At 43.2% G+C, this 24644-nt stretch overlaps 1 long non-coding RNA gene across 1 annotated transcript; it reads right to left on the minus strand.

The window, feature by feature from the left end:
- Window positions 1-670: 670 nt before the first annotated feature.
- On the minus strand, window positions 671-15427 carry LOC145797298 (uncharacterized). Its single transcript, XR_014338659.1, has 3 exons — window positions 15017-15427; window positions 1594-1669; window positions 671-1169 (listed from the first exon to the last, which is right to left on the minus strand). It is a non-coding gene; the product is annotated as an uncharacterized LOC145797298 (long non-coding RNA).
- Window positions 15428-24644: the final 9217 nt, after the last annotated feature.

The raw sequence follows: 24644 nt of genomic DNA on the forward strand, positions 1-24644 counted from the left end.
GTCAAGCTTCTTGGAGAAGCTAAAAAAAGGTTCAAAAGGGTCAAGCTCTCTCAAGAAAAGGTCTCGGTCAGGACAAGTGGCCGATTGATCAAAAACAGTGGCCGGCCGACCAAACACAATGCCGACTTACCATCAATAGTGCCGACCGGCCATCACCAATGGCCGGTGGCAAGGAAACAAGGCCGGTGGCATCAAGCCATGGCCGGTGAGGTGTAAGGATGGCCTACAAGCTACTTCCCACCCTCAGAAGCAAAACAACAAGTGTTTGGTGCAAAACTAGACACAAAACAGTCGAGTCGAGAGATCCTGAGGCAGGGCGCGTAGCCGAGACCTCGGGGAACTCAAGACGAGCACGAACAAGGATGATCATCGAGTGTTCAAACGATGACATCCAAGTCTTGAGGACGGTCAAAAATGGGGTGTCTACAGGTAGCTTTTCTCATAATATAATTCTTCCTGTGATCAAGCCTAGCCAGAGTTGCTTCATAGATGAGAAAGTTACTTCATAGATGAATTCATCCTTCGCAGCCTCTATTCTCCTTGCAAAAACAAAGTTCAAAGCATGGCAATGAATTATCAAAGTTAACAAACAAAGAAGAAGATTGGGAGGAGATGTGACTGGATACAGGTTACACTGTAGTTTTCACAAAATTCATGAAAAAAAGTGCTATTCAAACCAATAAATCTTTAACCCACCACTTTAATAGTATGACACATGTGATGCCACAACAGTGAAAGAAAAAAATTGTAAGATGTCTTAATTTTTATAGCATTACTCTACGAAAAAAATAGAAATGAAAGTAGGAACTGCAGGAGTGAAATTCACTGGCCTAAGAGCTATCAAAGAAGAGGACTACTGAATCGCAGGGAAGGCAATTGAATATTCTACACCTCTAATGAGAGATATGACAATATTCTCCTTAAAAGAAAAAAAAAAGCCGGAATTAAAATAAAGGTCAAAATATATAATGTTAAATAACACCAAGGACAAAATCGTACATTTGAGTGTGCATATAAATATTGGAGCCTGCCAGATAATTTATGCGATTATATCCAAGTAGAACCACCATGAAACTAGTTTGGCAAATCCAGTATGAATGGGGATTTGATCTGGACCATCAGATGGTAACCCCAACCTCTAAACCCTTGTTTCTTGGGATATCATTCATCTGTAAATAAGAAGAAGAATAATTATTATAAAAAAAATAGATAGATAAGTGAGAGAAGGCATTATGAAAAGCTAAACAAGTAGAGATTTCCAGTGGTAGAAAACAAAAAAGCATAATGCAGAATCCATATAAGTAGATAGCATTTGGAAAATTCAAAAATGTCTTTCCTCTCGCTCTTTGGTTTTGTTTTGTTTTTGGGATAATGAAGTAGGATCAAATGTTAGATCTATACAATAAATAAAATCATCATAATTGAACAGAGAACAAGTAACCATTGAAATTCTATCTTTTATTTTTCAAATTTTGGGACACCATAACTGTGAGGGTAGTTACAGAGAGAACTAAAATAAACATGCAAGTCTAGAAACGAGGTTCTACAAATTGTTAAACCAAAACTAGTAGATCGAAAGTAGCCACTATTCACCAATTTGTAGTCCGATGTTTCTTCAAAGAAGTCATAAATACACAAGAACTTCTGATAATTAGCAATCTATTTTTACCTGCAAAAAAAATAAAAATAAAATTCAGGGCACTTTCAAGTGTACTTCTCTCATTGCAGCATTGAAGATGCAACAGATAAATACTAGAATCATTTTATCATTTAAGCCAAAAATAACAACAGTCAAAGCATGAATGAAGATTATAAACTTCCATAACAATCACCTATATGATATACAATTTCAAGGGAGTAGTTCTGGCCAAATAAGTCATGACCTACAGTTGCCAAGACAGGTGAACATTCAATAGTATGGTCGAAAGGTTTAGGTGGACTTGGATTTGGTGGAGTACAAGCACCTCACAGGGAACTTCCCTTGTGAAAAAGTGTTGCCCTGTGAAACTTTGGCACACCAAAGTCTCTGGCACACTCAGTGTGACTCTAGATCTTGTAGCTTGGAGGCTAGAGATAGATTGGTGACCGCAAATATCAGACAATCACAGAACGTCAAAGTTTATTAACAATTGAGGAATTCGTATTGTTTTACAATATCCCGCTTGACAACTGCAGAGCACAACCACTGATATACACCTCAACAAAGCTACTTTCTCACAAATGCTTTTCCTACAGTTCATAGTTTCAACATATATATTGGAAGTAACTAAATTCCTATGACATTATCACTTACCTCACTAAAATTCCTCACAAAACATTAGTTACTGCGTTTTCTTAATTCTTCACGGATGCAATTGTAATGTGCTACACAAGTAAATTAAATTTACACCTCACCTACAATAAATTCGGAAATCTTATAGCAGATGCATCAGCTCTCTCACACCGAACATGGTTCTAAGACCCACTTCTATTCCTTCTTTTATTCTTTTTAATAATAACGGTCTTTCTCCTCTTCACTTTTGACGGGAGGTATACCTCTTCTTGCAACATTCTAGATCACTCAGTGCAAATTACCACAACTATTCATTTATTATTTTTCCTCCATAATGATGATTCTTCTACTGCTCCTCTCCATCAAACAAAACATTCTCTATATTTATCAAATGAAGGAAATGTATATTTACACTTCAAGTAAACCATATATATCAGCAGCAATGAAGGATTGGTAAGGTAATTTACCAAAGTTGATGTTTTGTTGTATTTTATTCCTTAGGTCACCCTTTTCCAACAAGAATACACTCCACTTGGAAACAAAAATTAAAATGTGATGGCCAAGACATCATCCAAAACCAAGCAAGAACAGGGAAGATCAAAGAAATAGACAAGTAAAATCTTAAACAAAGGCCCACAATGATACTGAAATAGGTAAAAAATCTCCCCAAACCCCTTTTGTCTCCTCCCTGGCATTCAAAACCAGTTACACTACTTCAGGTCTACAAATACAAAAGAAAGAAGCATTCAAGAAAACTAACCTCCCAAATTCAAGTCATATCGAAACCTTCCGGCTTTTAAAAGTGATATTAGAAAATGCTAATATCCTAATGAATGCACGTTAAACAAAGGGGACATCAAAACAAGAAATACTAAAAAGGTCCTCAGCTGTACAGAGTGAGCAACTCAATGAATTATTGGCAAATATTAAAGATAAGCATGGTTGAATATGTACACTGATGATACAGTGGGTTTCAGATGGAACGGGTCGGGCTGATCCACGCTTCCCAAACCGGTGTCCAAGTGATCAAGCCCACTAGAAGACCTGCACACGAGTTCAACGGGGAACGGGGAGTCCCCCAGCGAACCCTCCGATGAGCAAGTTAGAGAGAGAAACGGAATGTAGAGATGAATTAGAGATAGAAAAGCTTAACCTTCTTTTTGTCTTTGACGTCTACTTATATCCTCCGGTAATCATTTCGTTATCCCTTCCGACCTGTCACCTTGGCCGAAAGTCTATGCTCTAGCTTACCTTGTTCATGGTGAAGGCGTTCTGTCTCGACAGAGAGGGATTATCGCAATAAATGCTGTAAGGGGCCTCATTAATGGCGATGTGCAGTGGCAATAACTTTGCAGATCTTTGTCTACTTATGTGGCTTACCCTTCTCTTGCCATGTGTCTTGCTGTCATTGGTTCTTATTCCTACGTGGGGCTTCAGCAATGCTGGGCTTTAGTATTTGAGTTATGTATTGGGCCCTAAATGGTGGACTATAATCTTTATGGGCTTATCCATGTCAGTAGTCCCTCATTCCCAAGTGTAGCTTTAGCCCAACGAAAGGAATAATGAAGAAAACGAGGATTGTGAGAGACTGGCAGGGTGAAGGCCGACCGAGAGGAGTGACTGACCATGAAGAGGGCCGACCGCGAAGGGTGGCCGAGCGGAGGGATCGACCATGAGGAGGGTCGATCGGGAAGGGTGGCCGGGCAGAGAGATCGACCATGAGGAGGGCCGACCGCGAAGGGCGGCCGAGCGGAGGGACCAACCATGAGGTGGGCCGACCGCGAAGGGTGGCCGGGCGGAGAGATTGACCATGAGGAGGGCTGACCGCGAAGGGTGGCCGAGCGGAGGGACCGACCATGAGGAGGGCCGACCGCGAAGGGTGGCCGAGGGGAGAGACCGACCATGAGGAGGACCGACCACGAGGGGTGGCCGAGCGGAGTGACCGACCATGAGGAGGGCCGACCGCGAAGAGTTGAGGGACCGACCATGAGGAGGGCCAACCACGAAAGGGGGGGTGGTGGTACGCAGGGCTCGAGGGACGATGGGGCACGTGGTGATTTGAAGTGGAAAAGATAGGGTAGGTGGGGGGGCAGTGAATCGTGGTCGTACACGTGGCAGGATCTTGTAGTGGGGAAGGTTAGGTGTTGGGCAAGAAGTGAAACAATAGGTCATTATAGGGTGTAGAAAAGACAGTTTTGGCGAATTTTTTGAAAATTTTCAAACTGGCAAAATTTAATTGTGACCCTTGGAATATAGGCAAACCTTGGGCTTTTGGTATTATCCGTTTCACATATCTTTTTGCAAACAACCAAAATATTCCAAGTGTAAACTCCTTCGTCACTAGTGATACACCCCTGCAACACTTCGTGAACTATCTTGCACCAGCATCTGAAGCTATTCGCAGACATACGAGAGAGATGGCCCAAGAGGAAGCAACAAACGCAAGGGTCGATCCATTGGGCGACGACGATGTGGTGGATTTGGCAGATCAATATCGGACGGAGAGGCGAGTGGGAAGCGATGGGGAGCCGGTGGGGCGACCTCGTTCGTCTACAATGATAGCGGCTACGCAGCCAATCAGCCAGGTTGAGCCAGATCACTGGCATATGAAGGCCGATAAGTCGACCATTACCGCGGAGGGGTTGGTGGGTATACACAAGAAATACCAGATTCCCGCCGAAATAGAGTTAAAGCTGTCGACAACGAAGGAGAGGCCATCTGACGCCCGACCAGGGGAGTTTACCCTCTACGAAGAGGTGTTGAAGGGAGGGTTGAGGTTGCTGCTTCCGCAGGTGGCAGTGGATGTCCTAAACCGGTTACAAGTGGTGCCCGGTCAACTAATGCCCAATGTGTGGAAGATTGTACTGTCATGGGCAAGCGCGTGGTCGAGGGAGAACAAAGGGACAACTATGACAGTGGATGATTTTTTTGCATACTACAAGGCCTCGGGATAGCAAGAAACTTGGGTCACTTTGCAGGCGGCGGCAGGGAGGGGCCTGGTGGCGGGTTTGCGGTCATCAATAAAGGGGTGGAGGCCACGGTGGTTCTACGTGTCCGCAAACAGAGGAGTTGGAGTGCGCCCGGTGTGGAGAGTGCCCAGCAAGTCTGTGGAGCCAAAGTTGGGGGCATCAGCTGAGGAGAGGGTGAAGAAGGTGAAGGGATAGAGTGAGAAGGAGGGCGTCAAATGGGATGAGCTCGTTCAGCCGTCAGCCTTGTTTGCCGCAAGGTTGGGCCCTCAGCCGACCGGTGGAGACCTGGAACAGATGGAATTAGAAGCGAGAAGGAAGGCGCAAGAGGCGGAGGATAGGACCATTCTCGCTAAGGCTAGTAAATTCAAAGAGTCACAGGCAGACCGGTCGCCGAAGCCGATCGCGATGGAGAGGATCCGACCGCACCCCAAACCGCTGGGGGAAAAGGACTTGGGTGAATTTGAGCCACGACCGCCCCCAATTGATCCTTTGAAGGAAAGGGCCAACAAGGAGGTGGAGGCTGTGGCGAAGAAGAAAAGAAGGGCAAGGGAGAGGGAGGAGGGGCCAGCCTTGAAGAGGAGAAAGAAGGCGACGGCGGAGAAGACCCCCGAAGTGGGGTTAGGGGAAGCAGCTAAGGGGGTGGAGAGTGGGGCGACTGGCCCTGAAGAACCAATGGAAAGTAGGGCGAGTGGCACTGGACAGAGGGCAGAGCCACAGCCTAGGGAGGGTCTTGCGCCCCAAGGAGAAGGAGAGAGGGCTGGGTTGAAGACCGCCTTCTACCACGTCCTAGCGGTGTCTGGGCGAGTGGAAGGAGAAGGGATAGAGGCCAGGATGGCTGCAGATCGCCTATTGGGGGTGGTCGAAGACGCAGCCGTGCACTCGGTGGCTGGTTTTACTAAGGCCGAGCTGCTGAAGGGCTTATGCTCTGCCCAGATGGAGGTGACTGCCTTAGCAGGAGCCCTGTTGAACAAGGCGAAAGCGGCGGCGGCGAAGGGTGAAGTGAGGAAGGAAAGGGAAAGGTTGGGGCAGGTGGAGGCCCAGCTTGAAAATTTCAAAAAGGAGAGTGCAGGCTGGAGGAAGGCTGAGTGGAGTGCGTGTGCCAGGGAGTTGGAGGAGGCTCAGAAGACAAAGAAGATGGGGGTGTTGGCGGTGGTGTAGAGCAATGTTTCCGATCGTGCCCATGCTGAGCTGCTCGCGGCCAAGTTGGAGCTAGAGGATGAACGCCGCAAGGTGGTGTCGCTCGAGTTCCAGCTGGCTGGCGAGCAGAAGAAACTGGAAGAGGCCCAGACAGCCTACACCGTCGCCAATGAACGGTGGGATGAGGCGATGACTTGTAACAAGGATCTGCGCGCCAGTTCGATCAAAGAAAATGAAGAAGCAGATCGGAAGATCGCGGGGTTGGAGAAGGATCTGGCAGACGAGCGTACCAGAGTAGCGGCAGAGAAGGAGGGGTTGGAGAAGGAGTTGGAGGAAGAAAGGACCAAGGCAACCTCTGAAAGGGCAGCATACCCCGACCTGTGCGTAGCAGCAGTAGAGCAGTTCAAGGGGTCTGCTGACTTTTAGATGGTTGTCGATGCCGTGATCACCAACAGCTTGGCGAGAGAGAGGTCTGGGGGGGTTGGCCCATCGAGGGCGACCATTGGGAGTAGGAGTGAAGAAGAAGTGATCCAAAGCTTCCAGCGGTCGGACTTCTATAAACACGAGATGGCTGAGTTTTGGGACAGCGGGTGGAAGATGTTTAAACGCAAAGCAGAAGAGCTGTTCCCAGACTTGGACTTTAGCATTGTGAAGATCGACGAAGACGACGTGGCCCAAACCCCCTTAGACGAGGGTGTTGAAGAAGAAGACCTCATCTCAAGCGAAGAGGAATGATTGGGGTGAACCAAATTTGTATTCAAAATGTTGGCTGTTTTGTGTTATTTTTATTTATTTATTTTTTGTGATAGACTTATGTATAAATTTGTGAATGAATAAAATTATGAAATAAACTTATGTAAAAGTTTGTGAATGAATAAAATTATGAGTTGTGTTTGTGTTTTTATGCTATTTTCTATATTGTTTGAGGATCTGCAAAGAATGAAAGTTTAAAATGTAGAGTGAAGTTTAAAATGTAAGAAAACCTTAATGCGAATCATGACCCAACAGGGAGCCAATCTGACTTAAAAAATGTTGAACTGCAAAGGTCCTAAAATGTGAAGTTTTAAATCATGTTGTAAGAGTGTTGAAGAGACGTAATAGTGGACCTGGAATCTGACTAAGTATGGCAACTATGCCGCAATCATGAAGTTGCAATGGTGGTCTTGGCCGAGCGCTTCATTCGTGCTTAGTTTGGGTTGAGCCATGATTAACGTGGTCTAGCTGAGTCTTCAGGTAACTCAGTCTAGCTGAGCTCTTTGTGCTCAGTCTGGCTGAGGCTATGAGTAACTCAGTCTGGCTGAGCTCTTGGTGCTCAGTCTGGCTGAGGCTTTGAGTAACTCAGTCTGGCTGAGCTCTTGGTGCTCAGTCTGGCTGAGGCTGTGAGTAACTCAGTCTGGCTGAGCTCTTCGTGCTCAGTCTGGCTGAGGCTTTAAGCAACTCAGTCTGGCTGAGCTCCTCGTGCTCAGTCTGACTGAGGCTATGAGTAACTCAGTTGGGCTGAGGCTTGTAGCTAAGTGCTGCAATCAGGACGTTATAAAGATACCACATAGATGATTGAGATATAAAATTGTTGTCATGTAAAGTGCAACCCATTTGATCAGAAATGTTCATCATGTGATAGAAGAACAAGAAAATTCAAGTGTGTAGATTGTCGAAAAGGAAAATACAATAATTGATCAATACAAAAATAAGAATTTATTAAAAATAACGCTTCAAGTGTCCGGCGTTCCACGGATGGGGGAGGTCTCGACCTTCCATGTCCTGCAGTCGGTAAGTGCCCGAATGAGGTCTGGCTTTAACAACGTAAGGTCCTTTCCACTTGGCTGCTAGTTTGCCCTCAGTCGAATTTTTGGTGGCAAGGGTTACTTCGCGCAAAACAAGGTCCCCTATGGTGAACTCCCTCGGTCGGACTTTGCGGTTGTAATGTGTTCTCATTTTCTGTTGGTATGAGGCCCGTCTGATAGTGGTGGTTTCTCAGAGTTCTTCAATTAGGTCTAGGTCTGCCCGACGCAGCTCCTCAGTTAGTCCTGGGTTCAGATGTAGAATTCTTGGGGTAGACAGACCGATTTCCACTAGGATGACCGCCTCGGCGCCGTATGTTAAGCGAAAGGGGGTCTCCCTAGTGGGGGTTCGAGCAGTAGTGCGGTAGGCCCAGAGTACATTCGGTCGTTCCTCAGCCAGAGTCCCTTAGCAACTTCCAGCTTAGTTTTGATGATCTTCAGAAGGGAACGGTTGGTAACCTCAACTTGGCCATTGGCTTAGGGATGACCTGGGGAAGAAAAGCATGGCTGGATTTGAAGTTCTGCACAGAATTTCTTGAACTTGGCATTGTCGAATTGTTTGCCGTTGTTGGAGACGATGGCTTGAGGGATGCCAAATCTGCATATGATCGACTGCCAGATAAATCTGGTTGTGTTTCGCTCGGTAATTGTGGCAAGGGGTTCTGCCTCCACCCATTTAGTGAAGTAATCAATGGCGACAATGACAAATTTGGTTTGGCCTCGGCTAGTGGGCAATGAGCCAACTAGGTCGATCCCCTATTTGGCAAACGGGTAAGGGCTGCAAAGGGTGATCAACTCTGTAGGAGGGGCATGAGGGATGTTGGCGAAGCATTGACACTTGTCACATTTAAGCACAAATTTAGCGGTATCTTGATTGAGAGTAGGCCAGAAGTAACTGGTGCGGAATATTTTATGGGCTAGTGACCTACCACCCGAATGATTGCCACATACGTCCTCATGTACTTCTCTCATTACGTAGGTCGCTTGATCAGGATTGAGGCATCTCAGGTATGGGCGTGAAAAACCTCGTTTGTACAAAAGGCCACTGATAAGGATGTAGTTGGACGATCGGGCTTTGACCTTGGTGGCCTGCTGTTTATCGTTTGGCAGTTCCCGCGTTGTCAGAAATAGAAAGATGTCGGCTGCCCAGGGAATAGGTTCATTTTGGAGGAAGTAGACTTGCTGCTGAGTTGGGGAAATAGCAGGGTGGGCCAGGTATTCGAGGCGGACACCGTGGCTGAGGTCTGACTGGTCTGTCGAAGCTTACTGAGCCATTTCATCCGCCTTGGAGTTTTCCGTCCGAGGGATGTGCTAGATGTGGAAATTATTGAAGAGGTGAGCGAGAGGGAGTGCAATATCCCTATAAGCCTGCATTGTGTCGTCCTTGGCATTGAATTCCCCCGTGATTTGGCTGACAATAAGCTGGGAATCGCTGAACACTTGGATGTGGCTGACACCAATGTCTCTGGCGAGGCGAAAGCCTGCGATCAATGCTTCATATTCAGCCTCATTATTGCTTGCGTCGAACAAGAAGCAGAGAACACATTTGAAATAACCACCCTTAAGGGCGGTGCGGATGAGACCAGCCCCACTGCCTTCTTTGCGAGATGATCCGTCGACATTGAGGGTCCAAGAGTGGGGGTCTTCTGGCTCGGTAGGGGGTGGGGGTGGCGGGGGTGGAAGAACTGTGGTCGGAGTGGATTTAGTGAATTCCAGGATGAAATCGACAATAGCCTGCCCTTTAATCACCATTTGAGGCCAGTAGGAGATGTCGAATTGGCTGAGCTCGACCGACCATTGCATAAGTCGGCCAGACAACTCTGGTTGTTGCATGATTTTCTTCAACGGTTGGTCGGTGAGAACGATAATGGAGTGGGCCTGGAAGTAAGGCCGGAGTCATCTTCAGGCTATGACCAAGGCTAAGGCCATTTTTTCAAGCAATGGGTAGTTCTGTTCTACTCCCCTGAGAGCCCCACTGATGTAGTAGACCAGTCGTTGGATAGAGTTATCTTCCCTGATGAGTGCTGCACCAACTGCAGTGTTTGACACGGCCAAATAGAGAAAGAGGGGTTCGCTCGTGATTGCCTGAGAAAGTAAGGGGGGGTTGGCCATGCACTGTTTCAACTGCTGAAAGGCCTCTTCGGATTTTGCCGTCCACTCAAAAGTTTGCCGAAGAACTTTGAAGAAGGGGAGGCATTTGTCCGTTGCACAGGACATGAAGCGGTTAAGGGCGAAAACTCGGCCAGTAAGCCGTTGAACCTCTTTAACCGTTCTGGGTGACTGCATTTCAATTAAGGCCTTGATCTTTTCGGGGTTAGCTTCGATGCCTCGCTGACTGACCATGAAACCCAAGAACTTCCCAGATCCTACGCCGAAGGGGCATTTCTCCGGATTGAGCTTCATTTGGTACTTCCGTAGGGTGCCGAAGGTCTCTCGCAGGTCGGCCAGATGATCGGTGGAGAGCTTGCTCTTGACTAGCATGTCGTCAACATATACCTCCATGTTCCGGCCTATTTGATGATGGAAGACGGCATTGACCAACCGTTGGTAAGTGGCTCCGGCATTTTTCAACCCAAACAGCATCACACAGTAATGGTAGGTGCCCCAGTCGGTGATGAAGGAGGTGTGTTCCTGGTCGGACGGGTGCATCAGAATTTGGTTGTACCCAGAGAAAGCATCCATGAAGCTGAGCATTTGATGGCCGTCCGTGGCGTCAACCAGCAGATCTATGCGAGGAAGAGGGTAGCTGTCTTTGGGGCAAGCTCGGTTGAGGTTGGAGTAGTCGACACAGAGTCGCCATTTACCACTGTTTTTACGAACCAGAACCACATTCGACAGCCACTTGGGGTAGTCCACATTTGTGATAAACTGTGCCTCAAAGAGCTTATCTACTTCCGAAGCAATAAGGTTATTGTGCTCCGGGTAGAAAATGCGCTGTTTCTGGCGGATGAGTCAAAAATGAGGCTCAATGCTGAGACGGTGGGTGATGAAGGAGGGGTCAATACCTGGCATGTCGGAGTGGGTCTAAGAAAATACGTTGTTGTGCTTAATCAGGAGGGCGGTGAGGTCGATCTTGGCCTGGGAGGATAGTTAGCTGCTGATCTTGGCAATTTTTGCCGGGTTGGTGGGATTGATGAGGACCTCGACAAGCTTTTCCACTGGTTCCTCTCTGACCAGCTCGTCCTCATCTCTGACGTCGAGTCCTTCAATGATCATAGCCTCCTTAAGCTTGACTTATTTAAGTGAGGCGACATAACACTCTTTGGCCACGGTCTGCTCTCCTCTCATTGTGCCGACTCCAAGATTGGTGGGGAACTTGATAGCAAGATGGAAAGTGGATGTGATAGCTTGGAAGGCATTTAGGGCGGTGCGGCCAAGGATGATATTGTAGGCAGAGGGGCAGTAGACAACAGGGAAGGTGAATAACTTTGTGGTCTGCCGCGGGTATTCGCTGATTGTGATGGGAAGATCGATGGAGCCGATGGAGGTCACCCGATCACCCGTAAAGCCGACCAATGGGGTTTGGAGAGGGGACAGACTTTCTTCCCCGATCTTGAGTTGGCGGAAGCAATTTAAGAAAATGATGTCGAAAGAACTGCCGTTGTCGACGAGAACCCGTCTGACCTTGTAATTGGAGAGGAGGGTGGAAATGACGAGAGGGTCGTCATGGGGGTAACGGATGCCTGTGCAGTCGATGTCCGTAAAGGTGATAGGCTCGGTCTACTGCTTGGGTTGTTTGGAGGGTCGGTCCAATGTGGCAACTTCTTTGTCTGAGCCCTGCCTTATTTTTCTGAGTTTTGCCCGCTGAGCCGAGCGGGATGGTCCTCCACAAGCAAGCCCGCCGGAAATAACTCTGATTTCTCCAACAGGTGGAGCGGGGTTACCTTGTGCCTGAGGTTGTTGTGGAGGGCGATCATGACCTTGGTTAGGTTGCGCTGGTTGTCGGGGAGGGGTGCGCTAGCGGTTGTTTCTGATGGGTTCAGTCCGTTGCCTCTGCTGAGGGCGAATATCTATGAATCGACTGAGACGTCCCTGACGAATCAAGCCCTTGACCTGATCTTTGAGGTTAACACACTCCTCGGTATTATGGCCGTGGTCCTCGTGAAAATGGTAATATTTGGACTGGTCACTCCGATTAGAAGGAGTCTGTAATGGGTGGGGCCATTTTAGGGGGTAGTCCCACTGGATCTGATTGAGGACTTGTTCCATGGGAGAATTGAGGGGTGTGTACCGCTCGAATCGGCCGGGCAGTCGGGCTGGTGCCGACCGGTCGGCTCAGGGTGGTCGGTCATTGTACTGAGGTGTTTGGTGAGTGTACTGGGTATTTCTAGTTTCTGAGTCCTTTCTCTTCTCTCTAGAAGTTGCGTTTTTGGCCATTGGGTCTTGTCGGGCGGTTAGGGAATCTTCGGCATTCATGTATTTTTGGGCTTTAAAGAGTAGGGTTGCCATGGAGGTCGGGGGGTTTTTTGAGAGGGAGAAAAGGAAATCAGATGACCGTAGACCGGCCATGAAAGCCATAAGGATGACCTTGTCATCGCTTTCCGCTACCTGCAAGGCTTCGGTGTTGAAGCGGGTAACGAAATTGGGCAGTGACTCCCCCTCGGTCTGATAGATATTGAGGAGTTGGGTTGCTGGACGTCGTTGGCACTGGGCTCCAATGAAATGGCTGAGGAAGGAGTCACTGAGGTGCTGGAAAGTGGAGACAGAATCTGCTGGTAGTTGACTAAACCAAAGTCGAGCCGACCCCTTGAGTGTTACGGGGAAAGCCCGACACATGATCTCGTCGGGGAATGCATGGAGGATCATGAGGGTTCTGTAGGTCTCCAAGTGATCGACTGAGTCCGTTGTTCCGTCGAAAGAGTCGATGATGGGCATTTTGAACTTGAGGGGTAGAGGTTTGTCCTGGATAGAGGCAACGAACGGTGAGTTGGCCGTGGTGGATGGTTTATGCTGTATGTTTTGCATGACTTCTTGGAGCTGGAGCTTCATGGCTCGGAGTTCTGCATCCCAGAGAAGAATGTTGTCACCACTAGAGGGGAGCGGGGGCTGGACGTTAGGTTACAGGATAGTATGGCTCGGGGCTCGTTCTTGGTTGGGTGGAATAGCTGGAGGTGGTGGAGGAGGCATAGGAAGGTTTCTTTGGAGTAGAGCATTAATTAGGGCTTAGCTTTGCTCGGCCAAGCGATTAATGCTGTTGGTGAGCTCGGTGAAATACGGTGGTGGGTTATTCGGATTGGGAGGGTCGGCTTGATGATCGGGAACATTGGGGTAAGAAGCCATGGATCTAGTTGTGACCATCCACCTTCATAGGTGGTAGGAGGGGGTTATTGGGAAAGGGTCTCCGGCGACAATGAGCGCGTGGAACAAAAACCTTTCCCATACACGGCGCCAACTGATGATACAGCGGGTTCCAGATGAAACGGGTCGGGCTGATCCACGCTTCCCAAATCGGTGTCCAAGTGATCAAGCCCACTAGAAGACCTGCACACGAGTTTAACGGGGAATGGGGAATCCCCCAGCGAACCCTCCGACGAGCAAGTTAGAGAGAGAAGCGGAATGTAGAGATGAATTAGAGATAGAAAAGCTTAACCTTCTTCTTGTCTTCGACGTCTGCTTATATCCTCCGGTAATCATTTCATTGTCCCTTCTGACCTGTCACCTTGGCCGAAAGTCTATGCTCTAGCTTACCTTGTTCATGGTGAAGGCGTTTTGTCTCGACAGAGAGGGGTTATCGTAATAAATCCTGTAAGGGGCCTCATTAATGGCGATATGCAGTGGCAATAACTTTGCAGATCTTTGTCTACTTATGTGGCTTGCCCTTCTCTTGCCATGTGTCTTGTTGTCATTGGTTCTTATTGCTACGTGGGGCTTCAGCAATGCTGGGGTTTAGTATTTGAGTTATGTATTGGGCCCTAAATGGTGGGCTATAATCTTTATGGGCTTACCCATGTCATACACAAATATATATATATATGAAGTAAACTGGTTACAAAACGGATAGGTCCGGAATTTTTACCTACGTAAAATCATTCAAAACAACTAGGCAACGTGAGTAAGGAAAGAAGAAACATCCATCATCAATCAAATTCCTGTATTCTTGCAGTATGTAAAATACATTGAACTGATTGGTTTTTAGATTATAGCTAAATATCATTCTGGGAATAGCAATGAAGATAACTTCTGAAGTTGGATGTAAAGCACAAGGCACGAGCAGTGGAGAAAGGCGATAACGGTCTAAAATTCTACCGTGATGAAACCGAACCAAGTCATCAATGCAGATGCTATGATTCAAAATCCACTTATGGTCATGGTCAAGTGACCAAACAAGGACCGCATTTTCAACATGATTAGAGTAATAGAAGCAATCTTTGGGCATCCCAATGAATCCAACACCAAGAGCCTTGCCCTTGTTCGAGAGCTTCATAGCTTGGGGATTCAAATTACCGGCATTGAGATCAAAACACAAGAGGTACATAGTGTAAGATAACATGAACAACACCCCATCCAAATAAACAGACTTGCAAAGCCACTTGAAACCATAAAGCTCAGGTTCAGACTGGAGTGGAACCGGATGGTTGACCCACTTGCCAGTAATGGAGGAGAAAACATCCAGCTCCGGCGGATGAGTTACAGAGGCAGTGCTGGCAGAGCTAGCTAACCGAACTATTTTATAATTATTATTATTAGTATTATTCGATGGGACTCAACAGGATTAAAAGCAAGTACGGTATATATGGGATCAAGATGATTAGGGTTCACGGGAATAGCCACACATTGTTTTGTGGCAGGGTTACACACATAATACTGTGAAGGAACAGAGGGAGGAACAGAGGTGCGGTGAAGAATTAAGAGCAAACCGTTGCAGCAGTCGAGAACGTCCCTGGCAGTAGGTTGAATGGGTAATAGCTTCGAATACGACTCCACAAATCGTCCTCTGTCCAGCAGGGTTCTCGGACAATCTGATGGAACATATTCCATAAAGAAATCGGAGAATGGAAGAAGGGGAATCAACCTGAAGAGAACTCCGGAGAGAGGTGCGGATGAAGAGATTCTGGGAACACAAACATCAGAAATCAATAAGTACCAAGCTTTCGACATGGACTTGAATTGAATCAGAGGCTTTTCTTGCAATCTACATAGTATCTCCACCGTCAACTCATTGGGCAATTTAGACGACCAATCACAGCAACAGTTGAATGCCATAGATTCAAACCCAACCACCTATTCCTTTGGCAACAGGGTCATGAATCTAAAAATTGGGAAAGAACTTGAAAGGCTTTTTTTTTTTCAACACTGATTGATAGCCGAAAAATCATGGCTCGAATGGCTTGAAACATTCAAAACGATATCGTTTTAGTTGTAAAATGACGTCGCTTTGACACATTCGAACCATTCGAGTCACAAAAATTCAGGCCACCAGACATTTTCCTTTTTTTTTTGTGGGAACTATGGCTTGAAAAGGTTTAGACCACGTTTTGTTTGGCTGATTTGTGTTTGGCCTCGCTTGGAATGAGGTTTGGAGTGAAATAATTATATAGTATAAAAATAAGTTATTTTAGTCAAATAATATAAAATATTATATTAAATTTATAATTTTTCTTTTTTTTCTTTCACAAAATTTAAAAAAATAAATAAAAATTTTATTCTAAACGATACATTTTAGCCCAATCTAAAATAGCAAAAAAATCAACTCATATCCCAAACGAACCCATTTGTTTGTGTAGTAGTGATGTTTGGTAAGTTTGGTTTGTTTTTTTTTTTTTGGCTAAAATTTAGAAAAAAATATAAAATATGTTAAAATAGTCAATAAGATAAAATGTCACATCAAATTTGTAATCATTTCACTTTTTCTCTCACAAATATCACATCTAATTACAAAAAAAATCCAATTCTCTTCTCAATATAACTATTTTAGCCTACTAAAATAATCAAAAACTAAAATAGCCAATTTTCCAAACGAGACTATAGTGTGGTGATATTAATTAATTGGGATTAAATATGTGAAATTACATAATTATCCTTTTTTTCACCATGAATCCCACCTCTTGCCCATCTTTATTAATCCACACCTGGTAGTGGACTACTACTCTCATTTGGAGTATTCATCCTCTTACAACTTTTCTAACTAAGGATTTGTTTGAGATGTGGATTGGTTTTTTCATTTTTTAACTTTTTGGCTATTTTAGCCTGAGGCTAAAAAGCCTCGTTTGGGATAGGCTTTTTGATTTTTTTTGATAAAAAAAAAATAAAATGATTATAATTTAAATGTGATATTTTGTCTTATTAGATTAAAAAGTTATTTTATTTTTTTGTGACTATTTTAACCAAAAAAGCCCCTAAACATATTATGAGTGAGCACACCTCACTAATAGTCCAATCGTGCTGCTCATAGAAGCAAACAAACATACCCTTACAATTGGGATTAATGAGCAAATCTAATTATTTTAGGAAATATATTATTAAAAAAAGGAATTTTTACGGGTCAGTCCTATTTTCAAGGGTTATTATCCAACAGGTCCTTAATAGAATTTTTTTTTACCTATAAGTCCTGAACATTTTTATTTATTCCATTTTTACCCTCATGTTGTTATACTCAGATTAGATCTAGAGATAAAAAAAAAAACTCTCTCCAGATTTACGAATCCAAATCCAGAAAGAGAGAGAGAGAGAGAGCATATCTACGCCATGGATGGTCGGCGGGGAAGAGAGAGAGAGAATCCGCCACCATCTTCTTGCCGTCGAGATCGATTGGGAAGAGCTTCATGATTCGATCAAAGACTTTCTTGGATGATGATGATGATGAAGAAGATAGTGAGGATGATGAAGCAGATGATTGGGTGATTATGGCTTTGGAGAAGAGAGAGAGTGAAGGGTTTCGATATAATTGGGATGTGAGTCTCTGTGAACTTGCCATCGCCATTGTTGAGACTTCGACGAGGGTTCGAGAAAAATAGTAAAAGTTACGAAGCTGTGGACAAGAATGTGATAAATTTAAACCAGTGATAAGTTACGAAGCTGTAGACAAGAATGTGATAAATTTAAACCAATGATAAATTTGTTTAAATTAGTGATAAATCAGCGATAAATTTGTTTAAACCAGTGATAAACTTTGTTTAAATCAGTGATAAAGTTGTTTAAACCAGTGATAAATTTGTTTAAATTAGTGATAAATTTGTTTAAACCAGTGATAAATTTGCAGTGTTGAGTCTAGGGGTAAAAATGAAAAATACTATTTGATTTTTTTGAGTAGGACCTGCTGGGTAATAAGACTGGTCCATAGGACCGGCCCATAACTCCCCTTTAAAAAAATCCATTCAAAAGCGATTTCATATTTTTTTAACATTTAGATAAGTTATACATATTTTTATTTGGATAAATTATATTATTCTTTTTTAAAATTTAAAAAACATTTCCATAATCCCTATTAATAAGGTTAAAATAAATAAAATTAATTTAGATGGTGTGCAAATACAAAAATAATCAACAGTTAATATATTTTGAGGGGCGAATACTATCGTACCATATATGAGTTATGCCATTTGTAAGTTTGACTATTGCAAATGACATAACTTAATATTATGGAAGTCATGACTAAAATAAATTGAGACCAAACAATTTTTGAATCATAAATTTTGTCAACTAGCATTATAATGTGTCATAATTAACAATAGAATAGGGTATAACTATTGACTCAAAAAGTTGTAACCAAACGTGTATTTAGTACACAGGCTGTCGGCCTAGAAGAGAGGTATACCATAGAATTTCCAATTTTAAGGGTATTTACTAGCAAGTTGACTAGATTCTCTGTAATAAATAAATAAATAAATAAGTAAAATTTAACCCCATAAATCATACTCAAGCCTTTTTTCATTTAAAAATAATAGAGGTGACAAATCTATAGGTTTTGACTAGTCAAAATGAGTTATGCATTTAAAATAACACAACCCAAATCTTCTCATTTAATAAATGAGTTTAAATGAGCAGAGTTGAATTATACTATGGAAGGTAGATTTCTTCACCGCAAGAAAATCGAGATGACGTACCCTTACTTTACTCTACAAAGAAAAACCAAATCGTCAGTTATCGTACCTAACCTTGGTTGTTGGGAGGACCCTCTGACAATCAAGTTAGAATGCTGTTTGGCCATAAGTGAAATGTATTTTTCTAAAAGAAGGCTTTCTAGCTTACCTGTCTCATTTGCTTTACCTACTTTGCCTTTTATAGATTTCCTGACTTAGGCTTCATTTGTTGGATCAATGTTCGATCTGAAGGTTTTGCCTTGCTTCTGAGTATGGTCAAGCAAGTGGCCATGTTACCTTTGCCTTTGATCGTTGGATTATCCTCTCTTGGACGGCTTAGATTGCATCAGTGCTAGTGCCAAATTGCCTAGTGTTATGTTTGTCCGATAAAGTTGATCAGACGGTCATGTCGTTTAGTAGGCTTGACCCATGTCCCTATATTTGCTGCTTGATGTCTCCACCGTTGAATGAAAATGAATCCAACGATCTCTGGGCATTCCGCTAATCTTCTTCTAGAATGAGATCTCACTTTTTCCTTGCTCCTTACTTGCCCAATCATGTGCCTTTATTTTGCCAGCTGTCTCTAATGGGCTCCTTAGAAATCTATCTCGGTCTTTCATTTCCTTTAGGTTACTCTGCCTAATTGCTTTTGGATTTGGGCCAACATTTTACCTCTCCACATATACAAACCAGACAATAAACTCAATGAACCCATGTATTTCATCAATTTCATTTTCTTTCAAATATGACGGCAATGGCGTGGAGGTGGTGATGGAGTAACGATGACGTGGAGGTGGTAGAGGTAGTAGAAGTGGTGGAGTGATGATATAGTGGATGGGGTGAAGGCGGTAGAGTGACACTACTAATGGTAATAGTGGAGAAGAAGATGGTGGTGTAGTGGCGATGGCGGCAGTGAAGGTAATAAAGTGATAGTAGTAGTAATAGTGGTGGTGGTGGTAGAGTGGTAACGATAGTGATAATAAGGTTGGAGTAGTAGTAGTGGTGGTAGTGACTATGATTATGAAAAAATAGAATAGATAATTTAATATGATTTACTTCATTTTGAAATAAAAGGGTTAATTAGTGATATATCCAATCTATGAAAGGTATAAGGCATTAAGTCCAAAGGATATTTTTTTGTTGATAAGAGGTCCACACTTTGTGTTTGGTGAGAAGTTTTGGAAAATATTTTGTTTTCAATTTTACCCTTTGACCTTTTTTTATCTATTCGACTTTTGTTGACTATCTGTTCAAATTTATATCTATCTGTTTAATTTTTTTTTCTATCTGTTCAAATTTTTTGTCCACCTGTTCAATTTTTTCCCTAAATTAAATCTATTTGTTTAATTTTTTCCTCTAAATTCTATTTATTTGTTTAATTTTTTTTTTCTATCTATTCAATTTTTTCCCTAAATTATATCTATCTATTCAAAATTTTTTTCCTAAATTCTATTTGTCTGTTCAAATTCTGTGGGTTTCTCTTTGTTCTTATCTGTTGAACATATGTCATATAACTTTTTTTTGTTTATTTGTTGCAATAATCATCAACAATAACAATAACAACAGATCTTTCTCACTCTATCCATATGAATAAAGAAAAAAAAAAGAGAAGAATGAGTGAACAACAGACCATCACCACAAACACCCCACAGATCTATCTGTTTCAAAACCAAAAAAAAAAAAAATGTCAGCAACAACAACCATATCATCATCCAAAAACAATATCATGTGCAATTTGATGGCAAATAAAACCTCAGATGATTCAACATTGACAAATACTCAGGGTTTCTAAATTTTAGGTTGGTTGTGTCTTTCGTTGCATTCTCAAAATAAAACCTTTGCAAGTTCGCAAATTTCGTAGCAATCAAGCTCAAGAACGTGTCATGCTTCTTCGCGTTGTTAATTACTCGTTTACGAGAAAAAAACATGTCCTTGAGCTTCTGAATTTTGAGTTGGTAATCGAAGGTATACTTCTACCTCTACCACTGGTGGTGGTGGTGGGACAACAATTAATGACAGATCTTTGTGTTTTCTTTCTAAAACCCTAGTTCTCCATCGCTCTCAATTGATGACTTGAAGAATCGTAATCAATCGCTCTCTTTCATCATTTTCGATATTAGTTGTAAGAAAGAAGAGAAGAGAGAAAGTGAAGGATAAGCGAGCGAGCGAGCGAGCGAGCGAGAGAGAGAGAGAGAGAGAGAGAGAGAGAGAGAGAGTGAGTGAACGAACCAGGGCTGCTATGGCGAACATTTGTTGTCGTCGTCGGAAGCTTCAATTTGAAAGAAGAATAAGCTCGGTGGTGTTGGCGGCGAATAAGATAGAGAGGACGAGAGACGGGGTGACAACTAAGGCACTTTCATTGTTGAGTCGATGGCAATGGCGACACGGAAATAGGCGGTGATAGTAGGTGTCATGACCCAAACTTGTCCCTATAGGTTTAGCATCGTAACCGGCCAGTAATCTTGGGATTATTGAAGGCCTCTAAACAGATTAAACAAAATTAAGGGGCTAACAGAAGTAAATATTATAATATAATGTCCAAAGAGCTGTGTAGACATACATGACACAAAAAATTTCAAACTTATATACATACATGCAACGTCATGTTTACATTAGTCATACGTTACTCATATATACAAAACATACAAAAACTTGTTCAGACTTAAACAAAAGAAAATAAAGGTTTTAAAAATAGTTCACAAAACTTGACCACGTCTCAAAACGAGAACCTTCTAAGAGGCATAATGGTTAGTTGACAGAACAGATCTCTAGGAAATCATTACTAAGCCTGGTCATGTGCCTGATCACCTACATACATAAATAATACAGTGAGTTGGAGCCCACTGAATGATAATAGAGTAAAGGTTTTAATGAATGATGTCCATAATAGATTCCAAAATCAAAGTTCAGATTTAGAAACAGATTCAAATTCTGAATTCTGAATTCACAGATAGTCATACGTGGTACATCTATTAGTGCCAACAGAACAGGTGACCCATTATTATATGGGATTGTAGACGTCCCCGAACATCCCGGGAGGGAATCCCGTTCTGTTCATTTGGGCTCACTACAGTTCAGGACTCAAATTGTCACAGTTCTTAATCTGATCTCACAATGTGCGATGTGAGATTGATAAATCACCAAAGAGTCCAAATCCAGCAAATCGTTTTGAAAAATAGATTTTTTTTTTTGAAAAAAGTGCCAAACATGGACTGCTTTGCCAGATACAGAGTCGCCACCTAAACGTTTTATTTTGGAGGAATTTAGGAAACCCTGACTCATTGCCTAAGGCCACGTGTCTGTCATCACCAAAATTGCCTCGCCTTGGGAACTTGGGTACAATTGGGGAAGGTCAGCTATGAGCACCCCCGCTTGCTCGATCCGAAGATCGGCCTATACTAACCATGATATCTAGTTTTGAAAACATTATGCGTTCTTATTCCGGTTATTAGCCTAGATTTATTATATGATGCGCACAACATACAAGTATAGACTGGATCTCCTGATTTGGAACAAAACATTTCATGTTTGTTTTGAAAACGGTTTGCTACTCGCAAGTAGGCTAAAATATGGATTTGCCACTCTCAAGTGGGCTTTAAAACTCACAGTCAATGCGTTATTTCAATTCTGATAATCCAACCTTCACCCACAGGCATTTAGGCAGTTATATCATATAAGTATATAGCCTCATGGTAAGCATGCTGTCATGGCAACACTCACACTCATGTAAGGATGCTAAAGCGTAAATGTTTACCGAGTACTCCAAGCCAAAGAAAGAAGCTAATTAGAGATCATGCATGAGCCCTAACTATGCTGAAATGCCTAATGCAACACATGCAAAAATGCAACTACTATGCTTGGCTATTCTAAACATGGCATATGGAATGCAACAGATAACATGTATTCAACTCGGAATTGAAATACAATGCAGTTAGTATGATGCGCCGAGCCCGGTGCATGCAGGACAGATGAATGGATGCAAACATGCGAGCATAAGTATGCTAATTGAAACATGCCCTAATCTAACCATCATAAGCTAGTAAATAAAAGGGAGAAAGACGTGGGGTTGGAAGACATACACAGACTCACGCACACTTATTACACAATTGCCCTCGCTCGGAGGGTCCGAAAGAATAATACAAATTTAATTAACTAACAAGCTAATTAAATATTACACAAGCACTTAACTGATTAACAAATTAACTAGTCAACTAAAGCAGTAAAGAGGCCGCCATAGCTCCGCCTCGGAATGCTTGGATGATGCATGCTTGATTCGCCTCGCTCGGAAACCCGTCGCCATGCCACTGTTGCCTCTGTTTACACTATTCTGCACCTCTGAGAACCATGAAAACATTTGTGATGCTTCTGAAACACTCCCTGCACACTTTGGGATGCGACCGGCCAAGAGAGAACATTACCGACCAAGGAAATGTGGCCATCGGCCAAAGATTGGATCACCGGCTTGACATTGATGGTCGGTCGGCAGTAAAAGTGGCCGGCCGGCCATTTCTTCCTGCAGAATGCTGGTTTTGCTGCAACAGAGAACAGACAGTGCATGGCATGGAATTTTTAGGACAGTGTGTGCATAGCCACACTCCCTATCATGCTATGATCTCAAGGAAGTATGGCCCTCGGTACTCGGGCCTCCAATCACGCATTTCGACGCATGATGGCCAAAGGTACCAAGTTTGCAAATCAATGTAAATGCATGCAACAAAACAAATGGATGCTTCACGCCCTATCATGTTGAGATCAAGGGCGTCGGGGACCGAGGAATGAGACATGTTTCATCACTTTAAGTACGAACACATCTCATTCCTCATGTTTGGTTTGACACCCCAAACCAAACAAAAATGTGATGCATGTATGGCAAATGCAATGCAAAAACATGTAATTGATGTAATGCAACATGAGCGATGCAACGTATGCAACTAATGTAATGAAACATGAGTATGCCAAATACCATTCAATGCAACCTATCATGCAAACAACATGGCAATATGATAAGTATACAACACTACAATGCAATCTAAATAAGCAACTATGCAAAGTGATAGGCATGCAACAATGCATTAACTACAAGGATGCAACAATCATACAATGTAATGAGCATGCAACAATATACAAATGCATGATCCATGGTCTTACACTATGGATGGACATACCTCAGCCTTGTCCATAACAGTGGCCAATAATGTTGTAACAAAAACACGAATGACACATACAAGCATACATGCACCAAGGCCCATCACCTAAGGCATAAAAGAGGCAATTCTAAGCATACTTAAAAGAGACAAACATGGGCATTTTACAAATATGCTGAGCTCTAAAATCATGATAGAATGAGTGCCAAATCCAAACACACAAGTGGAACATAGCATGCAAAGGGGCCCAAAGCTTGAGACCAACCAGAGGGTTCAAACCATAGCCACATCAAACGAACCCCAAAGGGCCAAGAGGACTTAGGACAGTCCTAGGGGAGGCCAAAATAGGGTTGGAACATGCATGGAACATGGCCAAAACATGCTAAGAAATAGGCACCAAAAGCAAAGGCATTCAAGACTACAAAGAGAGCACTCCATTACAACTATCACAACCAAGCAAGGCATGGACTAATCAATACAAAACAGAGTTACAACATGCCAAATAAGCCCCCAAAACCTACCTAAATAGCATCTAAATGGCCTAAGACTAAAGGCATACACAATGACCCAAACATGGAGTACAAAACAACAACCCTTCAAAGCATTGAGAGGATGGAAAATACAAGTATATAAGCATGAAACATGGACTGAAATGGCATGATAAGTGATTCCAAATCACCGAAATAACCCAAGTAATGCATACTAAAGACTCACACACCCGAAGCCAACAAGCTAGAATGCAAAGAGGCTATACAAAGCATGAAAAGCATGACCAAATCAACACCCAACAGAGCTTAAACGTGATGAAACATGACTAAAAGCTTCATGAAGTCAAGCTAAAACATGCAAGCATGGGGGGCTAAATGCATGGTGCATGTTGTGACAATAGAGGAGATTACAAAGCAAGTGTATGATGCATACAATGGACTATTAATCCGACCAAAAACAGAGGTATAATATGACCAAATAACACCAAAAACCCTTTGAAATGGAACCAAAATTGACTAAGCATGCATGCTACCCTTATGAGCCAAAAACACAAGCAAATGAGACACAAAGGGAGAGGGGTGTCCCTCCCCTATACAAGACCTCAAAACTCCTTCACCACCACTGAAAATCCTTTGGATTTCAGTGGTGAGAAGGCCAATACACGAAAGTTCTCAAAGCTCAAACAAAGAAGGCACAAAAAGGGCCAAACAAGGCCTAAAAGGGGGAGGACAACCCCAAACACTGAAATGACCTTAATGAAACATCTTAAACATAAAAAATCAAAACTTTTATTAGTTATACACTAAGCTTAAAACAACATGCAAGATAGGCTA

Source organism: Camellia sinensis, chromosome 8 (assembly GCF_055761805.1).
Source record: "Camellia sinensis isolate YWXY chromosome 8, ASM5576180v1, whole genome shotgun sequence".
Classification (NCBI taxonomy): domain Eukaryota; kingdom Viridiplantae; phylum Streptophyta; class Magnoliopsida; order Ericales; family Theaceae; genus Camellia; species Camellia sinensis.